This window comes from Bombina bombina, chromosome 5 (assembly GCF_027579735.1).
Source record: "Bombina bombina isolate aBomBom1 chromosome 5, aBomBom1.pri, whole genome shotgun sequence".
In the NCBI taxonomy this organism is placed as follows: domain Eukaryota; kingdom Metazoa; phylum Chordata; class Amphibia; order Anura; family Bombinatoridae; genus Bombina; species Bombina bombina.
In genome coordinates this window covers 334,584,978-334,610,777 of record NC_069503.1, presented here as the reverse complement: position 1 = coordinate 334,610,777, position 25,800 = coordinate 334,584,978, and positions in this window count along the sequence as shown.

Sequence of the window (25,800 nt, the reverse complement as noted above, 5' to 3'; positions counted from 1 at the left end):
GCTAGATTACAAGTGGAGCACAAACAATTTGGTGAGGGTTTTCGCAATCATTTGCACTACGTTGAGTGAAATTACGGTTGCGCTAGAATCCTTAACATGATCTTAGAGCTATAGTTAACTGTTTTCCGAAAATATAAAGTTTCAAAAACCACATCAAAAATACATTACAAAGTAAACTTACATTCATAATAAGGCTGCAATGACTTAAACATTGAAATACATACATATACATATCTAAATATGTATATGTAAATATACATATATACTCTCTCTCTCTATCTCTATAATCTGAGATCAGCTGTGCTATGGATATGATTGCTGGTATTAAATGGATCACCTTTAAGTGGAGTTATTTAAGCTTAACTGGAGCTTTTTGTAAGTATTTTAGATTTGTAAAGGTTGAACTCGATGGACTTCGGTCTTTTTCAACCTTATCTACTATGTTACTATATATACTATATATATATATATATATATATATATATATACACACACACACACTCACACATACGGTATATACACACACATATATAGTATATATATATTTATATTTACTTCAAATATCTAGAGAGAAAAATTGAAGAGGACACTGTAGTGTTCTCTTCAAAAGAGACAGGGATTTCAGCACTCCATAAAGTTATAAAAATAATTAAGTCATTAGACACATTCAAAAGAGTTTATTCAATGCAGGTGTTCAAAAAGCTTTCCGCGCAACCCAAAACAACTTCTGGGTCCCCTAAACTGAAACCACACAAGTTTAGATATAAATAAAAATGTATTATCTGTGCAAACAAAAACCAAAAGAAACAAAAAACACATACATTAAAAATACAATATGTACATTAAATGCATAGATAAAGCTGGCCAGCTCACTCTGGGTAAACACGATGCAGATAGAACCTTAAATTATTAAGCAACACCCCTACCAGCGGGTAGCCCTGTATACCTACAGGACTCTGCTACCATGGATAATATTGGGGATCCATGCAAAATAACTCTAAGAGTACACAAATGAAAATGGCAACACCTTACTCAGAGGGTAACCCAAACAAACTTGGGAAACTTGTTACCTTGAGTATAATCTAAGGATTTATGCCAGTCACTTGTATACTAAGCAATTCAAGTAAAGTAAAACAAACGGTTACATGCTTTACATTTTACACTCTGTGTTCGAGAGACAACACCCTGACCAGAGGGTAGCACCAATATTGCAAAAAGGTTCCAGCTACCTTAGTACTAATTAGTGATATATGTTTCTCTAATAGCAGATGTGTAATCACAGCATTTATAGAAACCACAGTTAAGTGCAAGCAATATGGACTGTTAAGAAATTTGTTTAATAATAAACTCTTCACATCCGCTGTAGCCTTGTTCAAGCTCTAACATGTACAATTTCGTACAATTTCAAGACAGTACATTACATTTTAGACTCGTAAGTCTCCTCTTGTGTTTGAAATCCTCCTCCTTTTTAGGGTGTGATGAAAAACCGGATGCGGTGTGTGGCAAACCTAGCCACTTCTGGACTATAACGTAAGAAAGGTTGTCTGTGACAGACCCTTCGGTCAGGACTGAAAGTGTTAACTTTATTTTCTAACCACAAGTGGCTGGCTCCAGCTACAATCTAATGCTTAGCATTCTATTGTTTGATCACCCCCAGAGAGAGAAACGCTAGGTGATAAGACAAGCCAAATGTGTTTAAGTTGTTATCTGCCTAAGTAAAGTATTTAAGTAATATAATTCTATTGTATCATGTCAAGGCGCTTCTCCCTTTTATCTAATGTACAACATTCTTTCAACCCCCATCTGAGGGGGGGTCAAAAACCTGTATAAATCTGTGTGCTGCCTTCAAATAAAGTTGTTATTCTGTTTAAAACCTGAAACTGGCTGGGTTGTGAACTGCTGATTCCCTATGCAGGACATTGTCCCTGGTGTTAACCCTTGGTATCCGGTTGGTACCGTTACAATTGGTGGCAAGCGACGGAATGAACCTTATCGCCCAGAAGAGCAACTACACAAGCCAGTAACCTCAGGAAGAGGGGGATTACTACAATACTGACTAAGATGGAAAGGAGTACCAGGGACCGAAGTGAATGGAGATGGATTATTCTAAGCTAAAGAGACAAACGTAAAAGGAACTGCTAGAAGCCAGGGGAAAGATAGGCAGCAGCAAACCCAAGGCTATATTAATTGCTGAGCTGATGGAGGGAGACAGAGCTCGCAGCGCTACGCCTCCAGCAGCCATGGAGGAGACCCTATACCAGAGGGAAATGAGGACCAGGCTGGAATTTTTACCCCAACCTGTACCACTTGATATGCTATCCGTGGTAATGGCAGATGTGCAGGAGTACGTGATGGCACACTGTCCGCGGAATGCATCCTCCCGAGCAGAATCCATTTTGGACGCACTCAGCAACCCAGTAAGACCAAAATCCCATACCATGCATTTAAAATGTTTTGTGAGGAGAAGGATGAGATTGATGGTATTTACAGGATTTTGAGAGACTGTGCGAGTTACATGATTTGGAGCAGTCCGTATGGGTGCCGGTGCTAGCAGGCAAGCTAGCCGGTAGGGCAGCGAAGCGTATCGCGCTGTACCCAGGGAGGACAGCAAGGATTACGCTAAAGTGAAGAGAGCGATCTTGGAAAGATATGCCATTACCTCAGAGGCATACCGGCGCAAGTTTAGAGGCCTGCGCAAGCCAGAAAGAGATTCCCATGCAGAGTGGGCCCACAAGCTGGATCAAGCATCTCAGGGGTGGATACAGGCCAGCCAAGCTACCACCATGGAAGAATTGCGACAACTGGATGCTGTTGGAGCAATTCTTTAACGGCTTGTCCCCAGAAGCCCAAGAATGGGTGAGAGATCGAAAACCCCTCACCTTAACCGAAGCAGCCAGATTAGCAGACCAGCATTTTGATGCCAGGAGGCACCATGGACTACAGCCTAACAACGGACGGGCTAATATACAATGCCACACCTGCAAGCAGTGGGGACAAATGGCACGTGAGTGCACCCAAAATCGGAGCAGACAAGCTTGGAACCAGGTCAGGACAGAACCTGGCCCCAAGGGCGGCTGCTCACCATTACCAAACGGAGCCAGCCGCTCATGAGGTGTTGAGCACCCAAGCCGAGGACCCCTGGGAATTCTGCATGAGGTGATGTCGGTCCAGGGACTTCGGGATTCGGGAGCTACTTTAACCCTGATAGCTCCCCATTTGGTGCCGGATACAGCACCCACTGGCGGATCCGTGGCAGTACGAGGGGCAGGGGGAGCAGTATACCGATTGCCCACTGCTAGAGTGGAGTACAGACCCCCAGTCACCCCAGCAGCTGCCAGTTACCAACCCCCGGCGCACCGCTATACCACACGGCCTCCGGCCACGAACTACCCTCAGAGAGCCCGGTTCAATTCGCGGGGCTACTCACAACCTATTCGGTGCTTTGGATGTAAGCAACTAGGGCACAAAAGACCAGAGTGTCCCCTAAATGCAGCGAGATCAAGCACAGTCCTGGAGAAGACCCGCTGGCGGAATCCCACATAATCCTCAGCCTGTGGCCCGCTACGTAGAGGCGCCAGAATGCTGGGGCAGCCTACATGAAGCAGACCCCGGTGCAAGCTGCCCACCGGAATAACCGGCAACGGGTTAAAGTGAATGGGAAAGGAGGTCAGTTGTCTACGGGATACTGGTGCTACCATGACCTTGCTTCAAGAGAACTTGGTGCCTGAGAAACAGCACACTGGAGACACTGTGGCTGTGAGGGTAGCAGGGGGCACTGTGTTCCGCCTACCTGTTGCCAGGGTACATTTTGGATTGGGGAGTGGGCGCTAGACTTGTGAATGTGGGGGTCAAGAAGGACTTACCTGCTGATGTTCTCCTTGGAAATGACTTGGCCCCCCCTTGTTTCTGCCTATGCTCCCATGGATCCCGCTGATGTTAACCCTGTGACTACCCAAGCCCAGTCCCTCCGGTAAAGAGACGCTTCCATGTTTGGGGTGGGGGCAGTACGGAGCCAAGTTGGAGCAGATGGCGGAGAACACCCCCGTAGCTTACTTGAGCCGAAAGTTGTTGCCCCGGACATCCCCAAGCCGATCCGTTGGGATCAGACTGTGTATGCCGGCTTGGTTCTGGGGGAGCATTGTGGCAAACCTAGCCACTTCTGGACTATAACGTAAGAAAGGTTGTCTGTGACAGGACCCTTCGGTCAGGACTGAAAGTGTTAACTTTATTTTCTAACCACAAGTGGCTGGCTCCAGCTACAATCTAATTAATGCTTAGCATTCTATTGTTTGATCACCCCCAGAGAGAAACGCTAGGTGATAAGACAAGCCAAATGTGTTTAAGTTGTTATCTGCCTAAGTAAAGTATTTAAGTAATATAATTCTATTGTATCATGTCAAGGGCGCTTCTCCCTTTTATCTAATGTACAACATTCTTTCAACCCCCCATCTGAGGGGGGGTCAAAAACCTGTATAAATTCTGTGTGCTGCTTCAAATAAAGTTGTTATTCTGTTTAAAACCTGAAAACTGGCTGGGTTGTGAACTGCTGATTCCCTATGCAGGACATTGTTCCCTGGTGTTAACCCTTGGTATCCGGTTGGTACCGTTACACGGTGCCTGCTTGCTGCTGTGGTTAGAAAACTGTGTGCTGCATCGAGTATTACTCCGGGACTGGTTCTCAGCTGTTCAAAAATGACGTACACGCCCGGCCGTTTCACCCCCCATGTGACCGAGTGTCATTGGGGCTTCCTCAGGGCGTATACTTAGCAACTCCATTTGCGTTCTATTTAAACTCAGCCCATAATTCAGATTGGTGAAAGTATCTTAGGTGAAATTGAAACAGTGTTTGTTATTGCTCAGATGAAACAAATAGAGCCATTCGCTCTCACATTAGCCATAATAATAGCAACTTTGTGATAACATATTATAGCCATTTAGATAGTTTCAAATACAAAAAATTGTTTGCACATCTTTAAAGAATATTTACCTCCAGCAAGTCGTATCCAGCGCAAAACAAGCAAAGAGAGGCAGAAATCTATTGGTGGTCACTATTAAAGCCACTAGCTCAGAGGAATGACATCCCATTTTCTATACCATTTCTGGATTAATACTTTAATGTTATTATATAAATTGTATCCTTTATAAGAAGGGGGCAAAATCTAATTTTCGTTCAAGCCATTTGGTGATAATGTTTTTAGGTCAAATATCCATGCTACTTCTTTCCTAAGCAGCAAATTGTCTATATCTCCACCCCTGCCATGTAAAGAGCATCTCTCAATGCCTATTACTTTAATCATCTGTAGAGCAGTTGTGGCAAAGTTTGAAATGCAAGGCTATATTACTATTTATAATACCATCTTTTGCATTAGCAATATCATTGCGATGTTCTGTCACTCTGTCCTCAAAATTCTCTTAGTTTTCCCCTGTATAGTAAAGGGGACACGGGCAGTATAGTAGGTAAATTACATTTATCAGATTTACAGTTAATAAATTGTCTGATTTCAATAATTTTCTTGCCTGTACTAAACTGTTTAGTTTTACCATAAATTTACAAAAGACACAATTGCCACATTGAAAACAACCTTGTAACTTCTGTCGTTTTTTCAAGCCAATTTTGTGCTTTAGGATTTCGTGAAAATCGCTCTTGACCAATTTATCTTGTTAGATTGGGAGCCCTACGTGCAACCAGTGATGGAAAATCGCCCACCACACTTTTAACATTCTTATCTGAGAGTAAAAATTGCCATTTACTTTTAGAATATTGCGAACTTGGTTCCAATGTCCATTATATTCCAGTAATAAACCTTACCCTATTATCTACTTTTTTCTCCTTTTTGTCAAATAACAGGGAATCTCTATTGGCTTTTAAGGCTTGGTTCATCGCAAATTTTACGTTACGTTTTGAGTACGTTACTTGTGTGGTTTCAGTTTAGGGGACCCAGAAGTTGTTTTGGTTGAGCAAAAGCTTTTTGAACACCTGCATTGAATAAACTCTTTTGAATGTGTCTAATGACTTAATTATTTTTATAACTTTATGGAGTGCTGAAATCCCTGTCTCTTTTGAAGAGAACACTACAGTGTCCTCTTCAATTTTTCTCTCTAGATATTTGAAGTAAATTTATGTGTGTTTACAGGGTCTGCACCCAAATAACAATTATTAATAAGTAGATTTTTGATACCTTCTCCTAATAAATTTAGTGAATTATATATATATATATATATATATATATATATATATATATATATATATATATATATATATATATATATATATGTGCATTAGAGCCTTTTCCCTTTAAGTAGATGAAAACATGTAAATGCATATTTATGCAATATTCATATATATTAAAGGTTTTAACTATGTATTTACTGTAAATATTTTACATTCCAATGTTCTGTACATAGCAGAATATGTTCTAAGTATTTCTAAATAGATATTCATATATATCTGTATATAGCTATACCTATATATAAAAGCATATTTATGCAATATTCATATATAATAAAGGTTTTAACTATGTATTTACTGTAAATATTTCACATTCAAATGTTCTCTACATAGCAGAATATGTTCTAAGTATTTCTAAATAGATATTCCTATATATCTGTATATCTCTATACCTATATATAATCATCTATATATATAAGAATACATATATATTTGTTTAGAAAACCATTAGATATATGTAGAAATATGAATTTATGAATATATAGAACATATTCTATCCTGAAAATAGCATTGGAAAATTAAATTTTCATAATTTCATGTTGGTTTAGCGCGAGAGTGAGGTGTTTTTTCTCCATTGACTTATATGAGGGGAATGTGTAAATGTGATCGTGATTTTAAATTTTTTACTTTTTGTGCAAGTCGGGTTACAGCTGGAGAAAAAATGAAAATCCTAGTGGAGTTTTTGAAATAGGGAAAACACAAAATACTGCTCCACTTGTAATTGAGCCCATACCTTACATATACATATTTAGAAATCTATATGTATGTATCTCTATGTTAAAGCCCTTTGCCTGCCTTTTTTCCCCTAAAACATGAGACCTCATATATTTGAGCCCTAATAACTTTTTTGTGCAATACTTTTTTTAAATTATTTTTATAAGATAGTGTTATGAGTGTAACTGTACTTTGTAATGTATTTTTTATGTGTTTTATGACACTTTTTTGTTAGTGAAGCAGTTAACCAGAGCTCTGAGGACGCAATATGTCGACGTGCATTAACTTCAATTGGGCTCAAGCAATTGTGTCTACTGTCAACAAATAAGCATTAGTGATGTCGCGAATAGTTTGCCGGTGAATAGTTCCTGGTGAACATAGCTTGCTCGCGTTCGCCACGTCGGGGCGAACATATGCGATGTTCGGTCCGCCCCCTATTCTTTATCATTGAGTAAACTTTGACCCTGTACCTCACAGTCAGAAGACACATTACAGCCAATCAGCAGCAGACCCTCCCTCCCAGACCCTCCTACCTCCTGGACAGCATCCATTTTAGATTCATTCGGAAGCCTGCATTCTTAGTGAGAGGAGGGACAGTGTAGCTGCTGCTGATTTAATAGGGAAATCGATAGCTAGGCTAATGTATTCAGTATCCACTACAGTCCTGAAGGGACTCATCTGATCTCTGCTGTAAGGACAGCACCCCAAAAAGCCCTTTTTAGGGCTAGAACATGTCTGCTTTTTTTTTTTTTTCCTGTGTAATCTAATTGCAGTTGCCTGCCTGCCAGCGTGTGTGTCAGGCTCACAGCGTATACTGTGCCCACTTGCCCAGTGCCACCACTCGGCTCACAGCGTATACTGTGCCCACTTGCCCAGTGCCACCACTCATATCTGTTGTAACAGTAGTGTACATTTAAAAAAAAAATAAAAAATTTTTGATTGTGAAATAATAGCAGTCAGTTTCCTTCACACGTGTGCTTTCAGTGCCTGCCAGGGCACAGTGTCACACCAGTGCAACTCATATCTGGTGTAAGAGTAGTGTACATTAACCCCTTAAAGACCAGAACACTTTTCCATTTTCTGTCCGTTTGGGACCAAGGCTATTTTTAAATTTTGCAGTGTTTGTGTTTAGCTGTAATTATTCTCTTACTCATTTACTGTACCCACACATATTATATACTGTTTTTCTCGCCATTAAATGGACTTTCTAATGATACCATTATTTTCATCATATCTTATAATTTACTATAAAAAAGATTATAAAATATGAGGAAAAAAATGGAAAAAAACACACTTTTTTTTAACTTTGACCCCCAAAAGCTGATACACATCTACAACCACCCAAAAAAAGCCCATGCTAAATAGTCTCTAAATTTTGTCCTGAGTTCAGAAATACCCAATGTTTACATGTTCTATGCTTTTTTTGCAAGTTATAGGGCCATAAATACAAGCAGCACTTTGCTATTTCCAAACCACTTTTTTTCAAAATTAGCGCTATCTTTCAGGAATCCCGGAATATCCATTGACATGTATATATATATATTTTTTTAGAAGACATCCCAAAGATTGATCTAGGCCAATTTTGGTATATTTCATGCCACCATTTCACCGCCAAATGCGATCAAATACAAAAAAAATCTTATTTTTTCACAAACTTTCGGTTTCTCACTGAAATTATTTACAAACAGCTTGTGCAATTATGGCATAAATGGTTGTAAATTCTTCTCTGGGATCCCCTTTCTTCAGGAAATAGCAGACATATATGGCTTTGGCATTGCTTTTTGGTAATTAGAAGGCTGCTAAATGCCACTGTGCACCACACGTGTATTATGCCCAGCGATGAAGGGGGTTAATTAAGGAGCATGTAGGGAGCTTTTTTTGGGGTAATTTTAGCTTTAGTGTAGTGTAGTAGACAACCCCAATTATTGATCTAGGCCCGATTTTGGTATATTTCATGCCACCATTTCACCGCCAAATGCGATCAAATTAAAAAAAAACGTTACATTTTTCACAATTTTAGGTTTCTCACTAAAATCATTTACAAACAGCTTGTGCAATTATGGCACAAATGGTTGTAAATGCTTCTCTGGATCCCCTTTGTTCAGAAATAGCAGACATATATGACTTTGGCGTTGCTTTCTGGTAATTAGAAGGCCGCTAAATGCTGCTGCGCAATCACACGTGTATTATGGTTAGCAGTTGAAGGGGTTAATAAGGTAGTTTGTAGGGAGCTTGCAGGGTTAATTTTAGCTTTAGTGTAGAGATCAGCCTCCCACCTGACACATCAGACCCCCTGATCCCTCCCAAACAGCTCCCTTCCCTCCCCCACCCCACAATTGTCCCCCGCCATCTTAAGTACTGGCAGAAAGTCTGCCAGTACTAAAATAAAAGTTTTTTTAAAAAGAAAATAATTTTTTTTAGCATATTTACATATGCTGTGGTGTAGCATCCCCCCTTAGCCCCCAAACTCCTGATCCCCCCCCAAAACAGCTCTCTAACCCTCCCATCTGCCCTAGTTGGGGGCCATCTTGGGTACTGGCAGCTGTCTGCCGGTACCTAGTTTGCAAAAAAAAGGGCTTTTTTTGTTAGTTTTTTTTCAGTAGTGTAGCTCCCCCCCCCACAGACAAACCCCCACCACCTTACTGATGTGTCAGGCCTACAGCGTCTTACTCTGCCAACTTATGGCAGTGCACTGTGCCACTCATATCTGTTGTCACAGTAGCTTGCACGCATAGTACCACTAATTGAAAAAAAAAATGACAGGCAGAGGCAGGCCACCCCGCAGGGGCCGTCGGTGGTCGTGGGGCTGTGATTCCCTTTGGCCCTAGAATAATGCAGTGCGACATTATCCGTAACGCCATCTATAAGCAGTAGTTATGAGTTTTACGCTACAAATCTGTAATATAAAATTCATAACTAAATTGCTACAAAGTACACAAAACACCCATAAACTACCTATTAACCCCTAAACTGAGGGCCTCCCTCATTGCAAATACTATATTAAAGTTATTAACCCCTAATCTGCTGAACCCCGACATTGTCGCCACTAATAAAATTTATTTACCCCTATTCCGCCGCTCCCCGACATCGTCACTACTATACTAAACTTATTAACCCCTAAACCGCCACCCTCCCACATCGCAAACACTATTTAAATATTATTAACCCCTAATCTGCCGTCCCGCCCACATTGCCCCCCCTATACTAAAAGTTATTAAGCCCTACACCACCGCCACTATAATAAACCTATTAACCACTAAACCGCAAGCCCCCCACAACAAAATATATTAAAATAAACTATTAACCCTTAAACTGAAAGCCCCCCACATTGCAATAAACTAAATAAAAATCGCAACCCCTAAACCTAACGCCCCCTTAACTTTAGATAAACATTACAATTTCCCTAGTTTAAATTAAATTAAAACTTACCTGTCAGGGGGGCGGAGCCAAGCCACGCAGGCAGATGGCAGTGTTCTAGAAGTGCTCTTCAACCCTCAAGCTGTACTTAACATATAAATGTTATAATTTTACTCCTTTCTATTAAATTTATATCTGCAATGGAGCACTGAAGCTTTCCTCTTCGTCTGATCTCACTTTGATGGCCAAAACATTGCGCTAAATAGAACAAGCCGAGAGAAGGGGTTACAAGGGCCTCACCCCTTACTCACGCTGAGAAGGAAAGGTTTGCGCCTGTGAAGCTGCAGCCTCTATCATCTCCTCCCAGCTCGGTGTCACACAGAAGAAGGTACCTGCTCACTATCGGCACCTAGACTTGGTAAGGAAGAAGGAGACCGATCAACATCGCAAGCGGTAAGCTGATAACACATACAAGCCCCCGAGACACACCGCCAGCAACAGGGCCTAAGTGCGCAACTCAGCACACCCAGCTGAACCAGCGCAACATAACACTATATCCCGGACCGACACAATCATACGCAGTTGCTAATAAAGGTGACACAGGAGACCCGGCTCCTATTATAGCACCCCGAAACCGGAGGTATTACTGTGATAAACATAGTGGGGATATTAAGCATTGCGTCCACTCTCAATCAAGAGAAAGATTATACTTTAGGCCATTTCTGGAGGTTGGAACACAGAAAGAAAAGACCTCACAGACATACACACCGCGCTGTTTATAAGGATACAGTGAGCAGCCTTTCTGGACATTTTAATTAGGCTTCGCAGGGTTATAAGTATTGCTCCAGTTATAATAGGGCGCTTTGCTACAGAGAGAGATAACACCTAACCTGGGACACAATAAAGACAGTTAAATATACATTTACCAAAGCTTCATCACATTCAAACTAGGGCTGGTGCAGCTTCATCACTGTATGATATATTAACTTACATACTTCAGCCTTGTATCTTTGGTACTATAGACATAATATACAGCCTGGATTCCCTGCACCTTTTTCACTCACTAGATACCCCCATAAAGACAACTTCTGCCTATGATGAATATATTACAAAGATATACTTGTTAATTCTTTCATTACTTAAAGAAAAGAAAAATAAGTGATGCCTTGCAAAAAACAGAAAAAAGCGGAGAAAAATACCCCTGCAGGCACACTTAACAAATATCTTAAACAAGCAGATCCCACCACGCCATTAACAGTGGACAACATGGAAGCTAACCCACGTGCTGATAATATGCAGCAAAAAGGTTCAGATATACAAGCACATCATTTAATTACAAAAGAGGGATTTAAAACACCTTTCTTCCAAGGAAGATATTAAGAATGCAGTCCAAGAAAATGCGCAGTTTATTTAATGAAATACGGGGAGATATCTCTGCCCTCGACACTAGAGTCTCGCAGGTAGAAGCGGAGCAGCGAGAGCAATCATCCTCTGTGAAATCAATCACTGCAGAAGTCCAGAGTAACTCTGAAATGATACAACAGTTGTCTGATAAAGTAGAAGACCTGGACAACAGGGGTAGAAGAAATAACTTACGCTTCAGAGGAGTACCAGAATCTATCCATCCTCCAGCAATAGACGGTTATCTTCAAAGTCTGTTTTGTACCCTGAAGGACTCGCCCTCAGCCCCTGCCATAATTTTAGAACGTGCACACAGAGCGCTCAGAGCAAAACCGCCACCCAAGGCCCCCCCCCCAGAGATATCATTGCCCGCTTCCTTAACTATAAAGACAAGGAAAATATACTCAAATGCGCACGACTCAAACACCCAGTACACCATGCTGGAGAAGAAATACAAATATTCTCGGACTTATCACCCACTACTCTCCAGAAAAGGAGGGAGTTGGGCCACATCACGGCCAAACTCAGGGCCCATAAAATCCAATACCGCTGGGACTTCCCTGTGTCAATTGTGGCCACAAATCAGAACAAATCTGCAATATACCATCCGGGTTCAGACGAAGAGGTTTTCTACTCAGGACTCTCAATCAATGAAGATCCTCCTCAACGGAATACTACCCCTGATAGTGATTCTTCAAACTCCTGATTTGGTGGCCGTCAACGGAGATTAGATCATCATAGAAGATACCAAGGTCTATAGTGAAGAGAAGCCTCTGATGTATCCTTTTTCTCTTGCTTTGATGTTGAACACTACTAGGGGCTGTCGGCTGTTCTTCAAATGTTATTGTACCTGATGTTATTATGGTACCCCAGCACAGGAGCCGATCAGCCCTTGGTACAAAATAAATGCTGAGAACCTGTGAACTGGACTCAGGACTATGGGTTCTTCTAATAACTCTCAGCTTAATATGTTATCTCTTAATTATAAAATGATATGAATATTTAATCTGTTCATTTAAAATGTTTAAATTAATTAGTCTGCACACTGTTTACCTTAGTTACCTTGTTTCTATATAGAGGCATAGCCCTGTTGCCTCGTAACAATATCTAAGTTTGGTTAAATCAATGTTGTTCTTTTTTGTCTTGTTATATGCACCGCAAACAGGTACACAGCAACACAGTTCCACCTATGGGTTCATACATAAGGGTATAAGATTTCACATCTCATTTATCCAACATCAGACTCAGGCTCACTCTCACATTAACTTTCACAACCCCTCTCTCCACTTTATCCCCACACCCCTCCTTCCTCTACCCCTCTTTTTCCCACCTCTCTCCTCACCCACCTTCGCTTCCCCCTTTTCCATCCGTCCTACCCACCCCCACCCCTCCCCCTCTTCCCTACTCCCCTCCCCTACCCATCCCAATCTCCCCCTCCCTAATCCTACTTCCATCTTCCCCTCACCGTCCCTCCCCTCCCCCCCCCTTCCTCTCTCCTCCAACCTCCTCCTCCCTCAGACCCTCCTCTTCCCTCGGCATCCCTCCCCTCCCCCTACTTAACTTTATTCCTCCCCTTCCCCTCTTCCTACTTTCCTCTACTTCCTCCCCCTCACCTTTTGTACTCCTATTTCTTCCTCCAGTCGCCCTCCTACACAACTTCACTTCTTCTCTTTCCCTTCCTATCCCTTCCCCCCCCTACCCCCCCTCTTCAATTACCTCTAAGTCCCATATCCCTACCAAATATACCAATATGGCCAGATTATCATGCTCCACATGATAACTACTAGACCAACTTTAGGAGTGTAAAACTCATCGCTACTTCTTGTACAAGCTTGGGGGTTACTACCCCGATCAAAACTTTTTTTCTTTTGTGCTACTTTACTTGTAAGTGTAACGGTAATTTGAAAATTATCCTTATCATACTCAGAAAATAGTCTGGGATAAGACCGCACGCCAGGTCTCACTTTTCTATCTTTTGTTCCTGACTTTCTTTTCTCGCTATACTAACTAACCCTTCTAAACCTCTTTTATTCCTACCTCGGTAGACTTTCTATCTAAACTTCTCCATCCTCCTCCCTCTCCTCGCCCCCCCCTTTTTTTTTTTTTTTTCTCTCTCCCCTCCAGGATGAATCGCCAACCGAGCAGGTTTGGCTCGCATGGCCTGACGATGACTACCATAAATGCAAAAGGACTAAACAACCCAGGTAAGAGGTCCATAGCCTTCAGAGCTCTAAAAAATTTATATAGCCATGTGTTGTTCTTCCAGGAAACCCACTTCCGCAAGGGGAGAGAACCGAAATGGTTCAACCCCCAATATCCTACAGCAATCTTTGCCTCAGGGCAATCTAAAAAAGGCGGAGTGGGCATCCTGATACACCACTCACTGCCCTTAAAAATTTCACATATTGAGAGGGACCCGGAAGGTAGATACCTGATTGTGACAGGTCAACTTTACGAGCACCCTATAACACTAGCGACACTATATAGCCCAAATACCGACCAACATACATTCATTTCTAAAATCTCCAGGCTCCTCCTTGATCTCGCGAGGGGCCCGATATTCCTTTCCGGTGACTTTAACCTATCTATGGACGCTCGGTTGGACACATCCAACGGTGCCGTCAGTACATCACCTAAAATAATTAAATCAGTCAAAACCACACTCCTTAATCTCCAACTACACAATATATGGCGCACGCTACATCCCGCACTTAAAGATTATACATACTTCTCTCCCCCCCCATAATAAATACTCCCGTATAGATTATTTCTATACAGACTCGAACGGTTTGGACATGGTAACTGATTGTGCCATCGGGTCCATAACTTGGTCAGATCACGCCCCAGTTACATGCTCAGTCTTGTGGCTGGACCTCCCCCCCCACAACATATATCTGGAAGCCTTGATGACTCGTTACTGAACGACCCTATCATCAAAGCAGACTTACAAAAATCACTAGAGGATTACATAACACATAATGACCCTCTACAAACATCAATTACAAACGCCTGGGAAGCGCATAAATGTGTTATTAGGGGGGTATTTCTTAAACACAAGGCACGCCTTAACAAACAAAACAGACTAAGACACAACCAATTGCTACATACAATAACACAATTAGAAGAAAAACATAAAAGAAATCCACTAGACCATGACACCAGAACCGCTCTAGACACCTCCAGAAAGGCTCTTAAGGCACATCTCCTAGAGATTTACCACCGTAAGATTTTGAATGTAAAGCAACAATATTATGAAGGCGGCAACAAACCCGGAAAACTACTAGCTAGGGCAATACGCAGAAAGCAGTTAAAGACGCACATTCATCTCTTACTAAATTCAGATGGGACTACAACAAAAGGCAGCAAACAAATAGCCAATTCAATTCATTCTTATTACCAAATGCTGTATAATATAAAACAGCCCCCAGATTCTTTAGGCCCCCTTGAAGACGTACAATCCAGGGAGCAAATCATAGACCAATACTTGGCAACGCTGGCCTTGCCAAAATTGAATCCCGAACAAAAGGACAGTTTAGACTCCCACATTACCTCAGAGGAACTTATGCTAGCTATAAAGGATTTCCCCAACGGAAAAGCCCTGGCCCAGACGGCTTCTCATCAAAATATTTCAAAACATTTAAGGATACGTTAGGGCCATTAATGCTCCAACTCTTCAATAACTTAATAGAGCAACCAACATTACCTAATACAATGCTTGAGGCACATATTACTGTATTACCCAAGCCGGGCAAACCCCCCAATTCTCCAGCAAATTTTAGACCCATTTCCCTACTGAACTTAGACATCAAAATTCTGGCCAAAATATTAGCAAATCGTCTTAACGGATATCTCGTGAATTTGGTTCATTCTGATCAAGTGGGCTTCGTGCCGGGTAGAGAGACACGAGACAATACCACCAAAGTGATACAGATACTAAATTTTGCACAGGTAGAAAGGGTGCCTATGGCACTCTTCTCGACTGACGCAGAGAAGGCCTTCGACCGCGTCGATTGGCTTTTTCTGCGTCAGGTAATGAGGGTTATGAACTTTGGCGGAACCATTCCTCAACATGGTCTTTGCACTTTATTCATCCCCAAATGCGCGGATTAGAATTAATGGCACATTATCTAACACCTTCTCTATATCAAACGGCACTCGGCAGGGGTGCCCGCTATCCCCCTTACTTTTCGCCCTCTCGATAGAAGCATTGGCACAGAAGGTACGCCTTAACCCCAATATCAGAGGAGTCCAGATTGGAGACACAGAGCACAAACAGGCGTTATACGCTGATGATGTTCTCTATACCCTATCTAACATTGATACATCGGTCCCAGAACTCCTCACAGAACTTAGGAAATACGGAGAACTCTCCAACTTCCTCTTAAACTTATCGAAATCTGAGCTTCTCAATGTTAACTCACCCCTCGAACCTAGGTATATACCTATCGGCTAATTCCTCTGACCTCTACAAAAACAATTATATTAACTTAAGAAAAGATATAATTAACGACCTATCCTCATGGAAGAATAAATCTCTGTCGTGGGTAGGTAAGATTAGTCTAATTAAGATGAATATCCTTCCACGAATTTTATATGTGTTGCAAACTGTCCCTATCCATTTACCTAGGGATTATCTCCTCAACCTTCAGAGTACTTTAGAACAGTTCATATGGACTGGAGTGAAACCTAGAATACCTAAAAAGACACTTTATCTTCCCAGAGATAGGGGGGGCCTGGGCTTCCCAAACCTGGCACTATACAGAAGGGCCATACTCCTTCAAAGATTGACCGAATGGTCGCATAATACGCTGCAAAAACAATGGGTCAGGATTGATGGTCAGATTCTTCAATATAGTAATGTTGCTTCCCTTGCCTGGACCCCCTCACCCAAACGCCCTAAGATTCTATCTAAATACCATCTGATAACAGAAACTCTCTTAGAGTGGGACAGAACAATCTCCACCAGTACTCACATATCTAGCATTTCCTCACCACTGATCCCAATCCAAGAAAATCCTGAAATACCCTATTATGCTCTGAGTAAAAGCAATTGCACACCATACAGTTTGAGATTAGGCACTCTACATTCTGCGCTGATCGGGGGCAAAATTAAACCACAACAAGAGATGATTGAACTCTTTGGATACACTTTTTCATCCTGGTTGAGATACCATCAACTGTCCCATTTTTTAACATACCGTAAAAACAAAAGCGAATTTTGCAGGGAACTCGCTCCTTACGAAACTTTATGCACAAGTCTCATACCACCAAAAAGACTAATCTCAAAAATCTACAAACTGCTAAACACACCACCAGACACACAATTGCCAACATACACAAGAGCGTGGAATAAAGATTTGAATAACGATATCGGGGAGGATGAATGGTTCAAATCATTCAGAATGGTTAAATACTCTTCTGTCTCAGCTACAGTTCAGGAAATTCAGCTCAAATTGTTAGCCAGATGGTATTATACACCGTCAAGGCTACATCGAATCTTCCCGGCGGCTTCTGCCGCCTGCTGGAGGGGCTGTGGTGAGATAGGAACACTTTTACACATATGGTGGGCCTGCCCCAAACTGACAAACTACTGGGCGACGGTGATTGGGGAGATATCAGAGAAATTAAACACACGCATACCAATGTCACCTGAAACCATCCTCTTTTTGCATCTCCCAGACTTAGTGGAGAGGCAGAAACGGGCCCTTCTCTTGATCATGCTTACAGGAGCCAAGAGGCTAATCCCTAGATTGTGGAAGTCGAGGGAGGTGCCAACTATCTCTGAGTGGCGAGCTGCCGTAGATGAATTGTTATTATTGGAAAAGCTACATTATATCATAAGTAAACAAATGGCCACGTATGAAATGATGCTGGCTACCTGGTCTACTCCCCTCCCCTAATCAAAATAGTTAACATAGACATCAACTCTCAAATGTAAGTTCAAGCCACTCAGGCACAAAACAGCCTACTTCTGGAAACCCTCTCCCCCCTTTTTTTTTTTTTTTTTTTCTCTTCTCCCCCTCCATGTCCTCTACTTTCTTCTTAACCTCCTCCTTCTCTACTACATGTCTCCTCTCCTCCTCAAAACTTGGCGTGGATGAAATGTCTTAGATGAGTATCTGAATATATATATATATTTTTTTTTTATTTTGTGTTTATTTAAATATGGTCTTTATGTTTGTATATTGAAAAACAAAAAAATGTTTAGTTGAAAAGTCAAGCTGCAATTTACAGAGTTCCGTGCAAATATACCTAAGGACAATCAGCATATAATGCCTTACGGCATGGGGCAGGTCACTGCCGATACCTGGCGGGGGCCCCCTCATGCCTTATGTCTAAAATGGACTTTACCTTACATTTCTTGGAACTTTACCCATAACCTTCTGGATTATGCACTTTTTCTAAATGTACGAAATTGTACGGTACTCTGACTCTGTTATGTAATCATATTATCTTCAATAAAGCTTGTTTTGAAAAAAAAAACTTACCTGTCAAATTAAAAAAACTAAGTTTAAACTAACAATTAAGCCAATATAATTATTAAACTAAAATTAAACAAACTACCAATTAAATTAAACTAAACTACATATTAAAAAAATCCTAACACTACTCTGAAAATTACAAAGTATCTAAATAAAAAAAAAGAATAAATTACAAAAAATAACAAACACTAAATTACGAAAAATAACAAATTAAATTATCCAAAATAAAAAATAATTACACCTAATCTAATATCCCTATCAAAATAAAAAGCCCACCCAAAATAAAAAAAAAAAACCTAGCCTACAATAAACTACCAATAGCCCTTAAAAGGGACTTTTGTGGGGATTACCCCAAAGATATCAGCTCCTTTCCCTTAAAAAAAAACCTCAACAGTAAAACCCACCACCCAAACAACCCCCCAAAATAAAAAACCTAACTCTAAACAAAACCTAATCTACCCATTCTTTAAAATCCTTAAAATCTTCTCACAAAAATCCTAAATTAAAGTGTAAATAAATTAATCGCTGTGCTAGTGTTGTTCTACAAAAGAGTGTACTCCGTGTTAAAACATTATTTCTCCTAATCGGCAATTTTGTAACAATATATATTGTTTAAAACTTAGTTTGAAGTGCAGTGTGTGTATATATGTGCATTAGTAATATTCCCATCCACATCAGATGCTACTGGTATTACTCCTATTCCTTAACACTTCTATCCGTAATGTGTAAGCACAATGTTGTAAATACAATATTGTAAATATACTTATAAGTGAATGAAAAAAATATACAGTAGTTTAGAAAAAAAACATTTACTTAAAACAGTTAAAATACAAATACTGTTACTGTAGACAATTCATAAGATGTTCCGTATCTTTGTAATTAAAGCATATATTAGAGCATGTCCATATCCTATGAAAAAGTGTAATTATTTAAAAATAATGGTTTTCAGTGAGTTCAGATATTGTGATTCTTTAGTAATATATCTGATAGGATATTCCTAAATTGTGGCCACAACTAGTCCTTAGATTAAAAAGTCTCAATGGTAAAAACAAATTGGCTCGACTCCCCCTAACCGGACCTCCGATATCCCTTACCTCCGTGATATTTATTGTGATGCCGTGGGTTCTGGGAAGAGTGCTTCTGTGTACAAGCTGAGTTTGTTGTTTCTCCCGTCGGCGTGCCGCCGTTTGGGTCGCTTCCGCAACTACTTCCTACCCAGGTGTGTTTGATGTCCGTCTGACGTGGTGCACGGAGGACCTATCGGGTAGCCGGATCGTGGGGGGAGTGTTCCTGTAATCCTTCTGCTGGAGCTAATAGTATCCACACTCGATGTCGTTTTCTACGCGTTTCAGCGCTGTACCTTGCGCCTTTATCAAGACTGTATACTCTAGTGTGTTCCTTAAGCTCCTTTATAGTTCTTAGAAATTCGGATACTCCCCCATTGATGTTTCTGGGTGGTGCCCCTTCATCAGATGTATATACAGTCCAACTCACAGCTCTTTTTGAGCGCTCCCCACCTTCACCTTGCACACTTTCACACATCTGATATTGGGAGCATATCAGACTTGGGGAAGCAAGTTGAGTCTGATCTAAGCTTCACTCCTCACCCCCTCTTTTTCTAATCTACCCATTGCCCTGAAAAGGGCATTAGGATGTGCATTGCCCTTAAAAGGGCATTTAGCTCTTTTGCTGCCTAAACCCTAAACTAAAAAAAAGTCCCACTTGAACGATCTCCATCCAGGCGGCGAGAAGTTTTCATCCAGGCGACCTCTTCAATAGTCCTCATCCAAGCGGCGAGAAGTATTCATCCAGGCGGCCTCTTCAACCTTCATCCAGGCGGCATCTTCAATCTTGATTCCGGTAGCGCGGAGCGGGTCCATCCTGAAGACATCCGGCATAGAGCATCCTCTTCATAAGGTAACCGCCATACACTGAATCTTCAATGCAAGGTACGTGATTCAAGATGGTCCCTTGCATTCCTATTGGCTGAAAAATTTGAATCATCCAATTTGAACAGCCAATAGAATTTAAGCAGCTCTCATTCTATTGGATGATGAATAGAAGATTCCGCCTGGATGAAGATTGAAGAGGCCACCTGGATGAAGACTACTCGCCGCTTGGATGATGACTTCACTGCCGGGATGAAGTTTGAAGAGGCCATCTGGATGAAGACTTATTTCCGCCTGGATGAAGATCGTTCAAGAGGGACTTCAAAAATTGTAAGTGGATCTTCAGGGGTTAGTGATAGGTTTTTTTAAGGTTTTTTTGGGGTGTTTTTAGTTTAGGGTTTGGGTATGTAAAAGAGCTAAATGCCCTATTTATTATTTTGTGGGTTTGGAGGGGGTGGGGGCTTGTAATGTTAATGGGTGTTTGTAAAAAAAAATTAAGAAAAAGAGCTGCTATCTTTAGGGCAATGCCCTACAAAAAGCCCTTTTAAAGGCCATTGGTAGTTTATTCTAGATTAGGTTTTTTATTTTGGAGTGTTTTTTTTTTTTTTAAATGGGTATTAGAATAGTAATAATTTTTTTTTATTTTTTTTTTATTATTTTGTCTAATATATTTTTTCGTTTTGGGGTGGGATTTTATTTTTAGATTAGGGCTTGGGCAGCAAAAGAGCTGTTTAACTTAGGGCAATGCCCTAAGTTTGGGGGGTGGGGGTTTGTATACTGTTAGGGGGTGTTTTATTTTCTTTTGTAGCAAAAGAGCTATTTAACTTAGGGCAATGCCCTACAAAAGACCCTTTTAAGGGCCCTTGGTAATTTGGGGTGGGGTTTGTAACTGTTAGGGGGTGTTTTATATTCTTTTGCAGCAAAAGAGCTGATTAATTTAGGGAAATGCCCTACAAAATGCCCTTTTAAGGGCCCCCAAAAGGCCCTTTTAAGGGCCCTTGGTAGTTTATTATAGATTAGGATTTTTTATTTTGGGGTGGGTTTTTTTATTTTTAAAAGGGTATTAGAATAGGAATAATATGTATTGTTTTGGATAATGTTTGTTATTTTTTGAAATGGTAGTTTTTTTTTATTTTTTGTAATTTTAGTGTTTGTTATTATTTGTAATGGTAGGTTTTAGTGTAAGGCAGGTTAGGTTTTATTTCACAGGTAAGTTTGTATTTATTTTAACTAGGTAGTTAGTAAATAGTTAATAACTATTTACTAACTAATCTACCTAGATAAAATAAATACAAACTTACCTGTGAAATAAAAATAAAACCTAAGCTAGCTACAATATAACTACTAGTTATATTGTAGCTAGCTTACTGTAGGTTTTATTTCACAGGCATTTAGTTTTAAATAGGTATTATTTAGTTAATAATTGCAAGTTTAATTTAGATCTATTTTAATTATGTTAAAGTTAGGGGGTGTTAGGGTTACGTTAGGGTTACTTTAGGTTTAGGGTTAGGTTTAGGGGCTAATATAGTTTAATTTAGGTTGTTGCGATGTGGGGGCTGGCTGTTTAGGGGTTAATAGTTTTATTTAGTGGTAGTGAAGTGGGAGGCCAGAGGTTTAGGGGTTAATAACTTTAGTTGCAGCAATGTCAGGAAGCGGCAGTTTAAGGGTTAATAACTTTAATATAGTGGGGGCGATGTTGGGGTGCGGCGGAATAGGGGTTAATAACTTTAGTATAGTGGCGGCGATATCGGGAGTGGCAGATTAGAGGTTAATAACTTTATTTAGTTGGCGGCGATATCAGGAAGGGCAGATTAGGGGTTAATAACAGTAGGCAGGCATCGGCAATGTCGGGGGCAGCCGATTAGGGGTGTTTAGACGTGGGGTTTATATAAGGTTGTTAGGTTTAAACTGTATTTTTTCCCCCCCATAGACATCAATGGGTCTGCGTTACAGAGCTTTTCATTCCGCGATCAAAGGTTTTAGACTTTTTTCTAACCCGCTCTTTCCATTGATATCTATGGGGAAAGTGTGCACAAGCACGTCGAAATAGAGCTTGTTTTTGGTGTGGTATGGAGCTTAAAAACCCCATATCGCACGCACAAGCCAGGTTTTTAAAAACTTGTAATGGCTGCGCTATAGGGGGTTAAATAATGCAACTTTTGTTGCGCTCATTAATTTCCCTATAGCACTCATAACTCGGAATCTAGCTGATAGTGAATCAAAATGAAATACTTATTTTTTATGAACTGCTTTTAAAGGGACATTGAATACTTAGATATTTTATTGTAAAATGTTTATTCCCCCCCACCCTTTAAAGTAATATAAGTCTGAAAATTGTGTTTTTCCAATTCTAAGAACTTGAAGTACTCACTTTTAATTTACTTATGGACTAGGCTGAGAAGCTTTAATAAAATATTACTATACATAGTCTATGGCAATGCAATCAGAAATTAGTTTAAGATATATAAAAATAGGATATAAATTAAATTTGCAAATCCTAACCCAATATTCCTAGCAAATTAGACTCCTAACTTTTCTAGATATGTAAATATGTTCTAATATGAATTATTTTACTTTATATATAACTCTGCCAGAAAGAAGTCTGTAGCTCACAGTCCAAGGAAGTCTGCTCATTATTCCTCCAAATGTTTATATTAGTGTCAATCAATCTGGGGTGCTGACACTGTTATGCTGCTTTGAAGCAACAACTATGTTTACAGTTGGTTGAATAGTGAGGGGGTTGGTTTGGACTGTGTGTTTGGTTTCTGGCAAGCAAAATATGATATTTTAGTATTACTGACCACACTTTCTGCTTTTTAAACTGTACACACATATAGATACACATACATGCGTATACACATACATGCACACAAACACGCACGCACATGCACACACACACACATACACATATACGTGCATACACACATACACTTACATACACGTACGCACACAAACACAGGCATACACATACACGCACACACACACATATATACAAACACACATACAAGCACACAAATACATGCACATACACGCACACACATACACATATACGTGCATACACACATACACTTACATACACGTACACACACAAACACAGGCATACACATACACGCACACACACACATATATACAAACACACATACAAGCACACAAATACATGCACATACACGCACACACATACACATATACGTGCATACACACATACACTTACATACACGTACGCACACAAACACAGGCATACACATACACGCACACACAAACACATATACAAACACACATACAAGCACACAAATACATGCACATACACGCACACACATACACATATACGTGCATACACACATACACGTACGCACACAAACACAGGCATACAAATACACGCACACACACACACATACACACATATACAAACACACATACAAGCACACAAATACATGCACATACACGCACACACATACACATATACGTGCATACACACATACACGTACGCACACAAACACAGGCATACAAATACACGCACACACACACACATACACACATATACAAACACACATACAAGCACACAAATACATGCACATACACACGTGTTCATTGCGCATGTCAGAAGTAGCGCGCATATTGCAAGTTGAAAGTAAACATGTTAGAGCGAGAAAATTTCATTTAACTCACATCAGGATAGCGCAACTTCAGAGCTCTAGTTAATTGTTATGATCGACTAAAAAGTGAAAAAAAAAACCACTTCAAAAATACATTTTAAAGCACAATTATAATAAAACCGTCTGGTAAAAAATATTTAAAAAAAAATATTGCAAAAAAAAATTATAGGGTCTCAAAGATATGAGGTCTCAGGTGTTAGAAAAAAAGGACTGCAAAGGGCTTTAACATAGAGATTAAATACATATACATGTCTAAAGATGTGTATAGATATACAGTATATTTATATATACAGTATATATATACATATATATATATATATATATATATATATATATATATATATATATACTGTATGTAGCCACCAATCAGTAAGTGCTACCCAGGGTACTGAACCAAAAATGGCCCGGATCCTAAGCTTATATTCCTGACTTTTCCAATAAAGATACCAAGAGAACAAATAAAAATTGATAATAGGAGTAAATAAGAAACTTGCTTAAAATAGCATGCTCTTTCTGAATCACACAAGAAAAAATGTGGGTTTTTAACTTGTAAATTGATGCTGGAGCTCAAATTACTGCTCCACTCGTAATCTAGCCCTTAATTGTTGTAATGTATTGTAGAGGACAACCCCTGTTATATATACAGTTGTGCTAATAAGTTTACATACTCTGGCAGAATTTATGATTTCTTGGACATTTTTCAGAGAATATGAATGATAACACAAAAACTTTTCTTTCACTCATGGTTAGTGTTTGGCTGAAGCCATTTGTTATCAATTAGGTATGGGCGAATGTTTCGCACCATTGGAAAAATGAAACGAATTTTAACACATTAGTTCATTCGAATCGAATTTTGAATGTTTACATAACATTCTAACATTCGATTTTCGAATTTTCGGTTTCGATTTTACGATTACATTCAAAAATATTTGTTTTGAAAAATTTGAATTTATATTTGTATACGTATGTATGTGTATCTATATGTGTGTACTGTTTAAAAAGCAGAAAGTGTGGTCAGTAGTAATGCTTTCTTTAAATGTAATATTCAAATTATGCAATATTCTATATAGAATCATTCGAAATGATATATTTGTATCTATTATGTATCAATTTACTAGATTCCCTCCCTACCACATGAACTATTGAACTCCTGAATAGTATTAGTTAAATAGAATGTAAAATTAGAAATTTCGAATGTGGACATTCAATATAATTATAAACATTCAAATTCGAAAGTGACATTCGAAAACTGTAAATAGCATTCAATTATAGAATTTTTAAGAATATTCATTCTTATCAACATTCGGATTTATAATTTGAATTTCGGTAATAACATTCGAATTCGGAAATTTACACATTCGCCCATCCCTATTATCAATCAACTGTGTTTACTCTTTTTAAATCATAATGACAACAGAAACTACCCAAATGACCTTGATCAAAAGTTTACATACCCTGGTGATTTTGGCCTGATAATATGTACACAAGTTGACACAAATGGGTTTGAATTGCTATTAAAGGTAACCATCCTCACCTGTGATCTGTTTGCTTGTAATTAGTGTGTGTGTATTAAAGGTCAATGAGTTTCTGGACTGCTGACAGACCCTTGCATCTTTCATCCAGTGCTGCACTGACGTTTCTGGATTCTGAGTCATGGGGAAAGCAAAAGAATTGTCAAAGGATCTGCGGGAAAAGGTAGTTGAACTGTATAAAACAGGAAAGGGATATAAAAATATATCCAAGGCATTGAGAATGAAAAATGTCAGTGCAGCACTAGATGAATGATGCAAGGGTCTGTCAGCAGTCCAGAAACTCATTGACCTTTTATACACACACACTAATCACAAGAAAACAGATCACAGGTGAGGATGATTACCTTTAATATCTATTCAAACCCCTTTGTGTCAACTTGTGTGCATATTATCAGGCCAAAATCACCAGGGTATGTAAACTTTTGATCAGGGTCATTTGGGTAGTTTCTGTTGTCATTATGATTTAGAAAGAGTAAACACAGTTGATTGATAATAAATGGCTTCAGCCAAACACTAACCATGAGTGAAAGAAAAGTTTTTGTG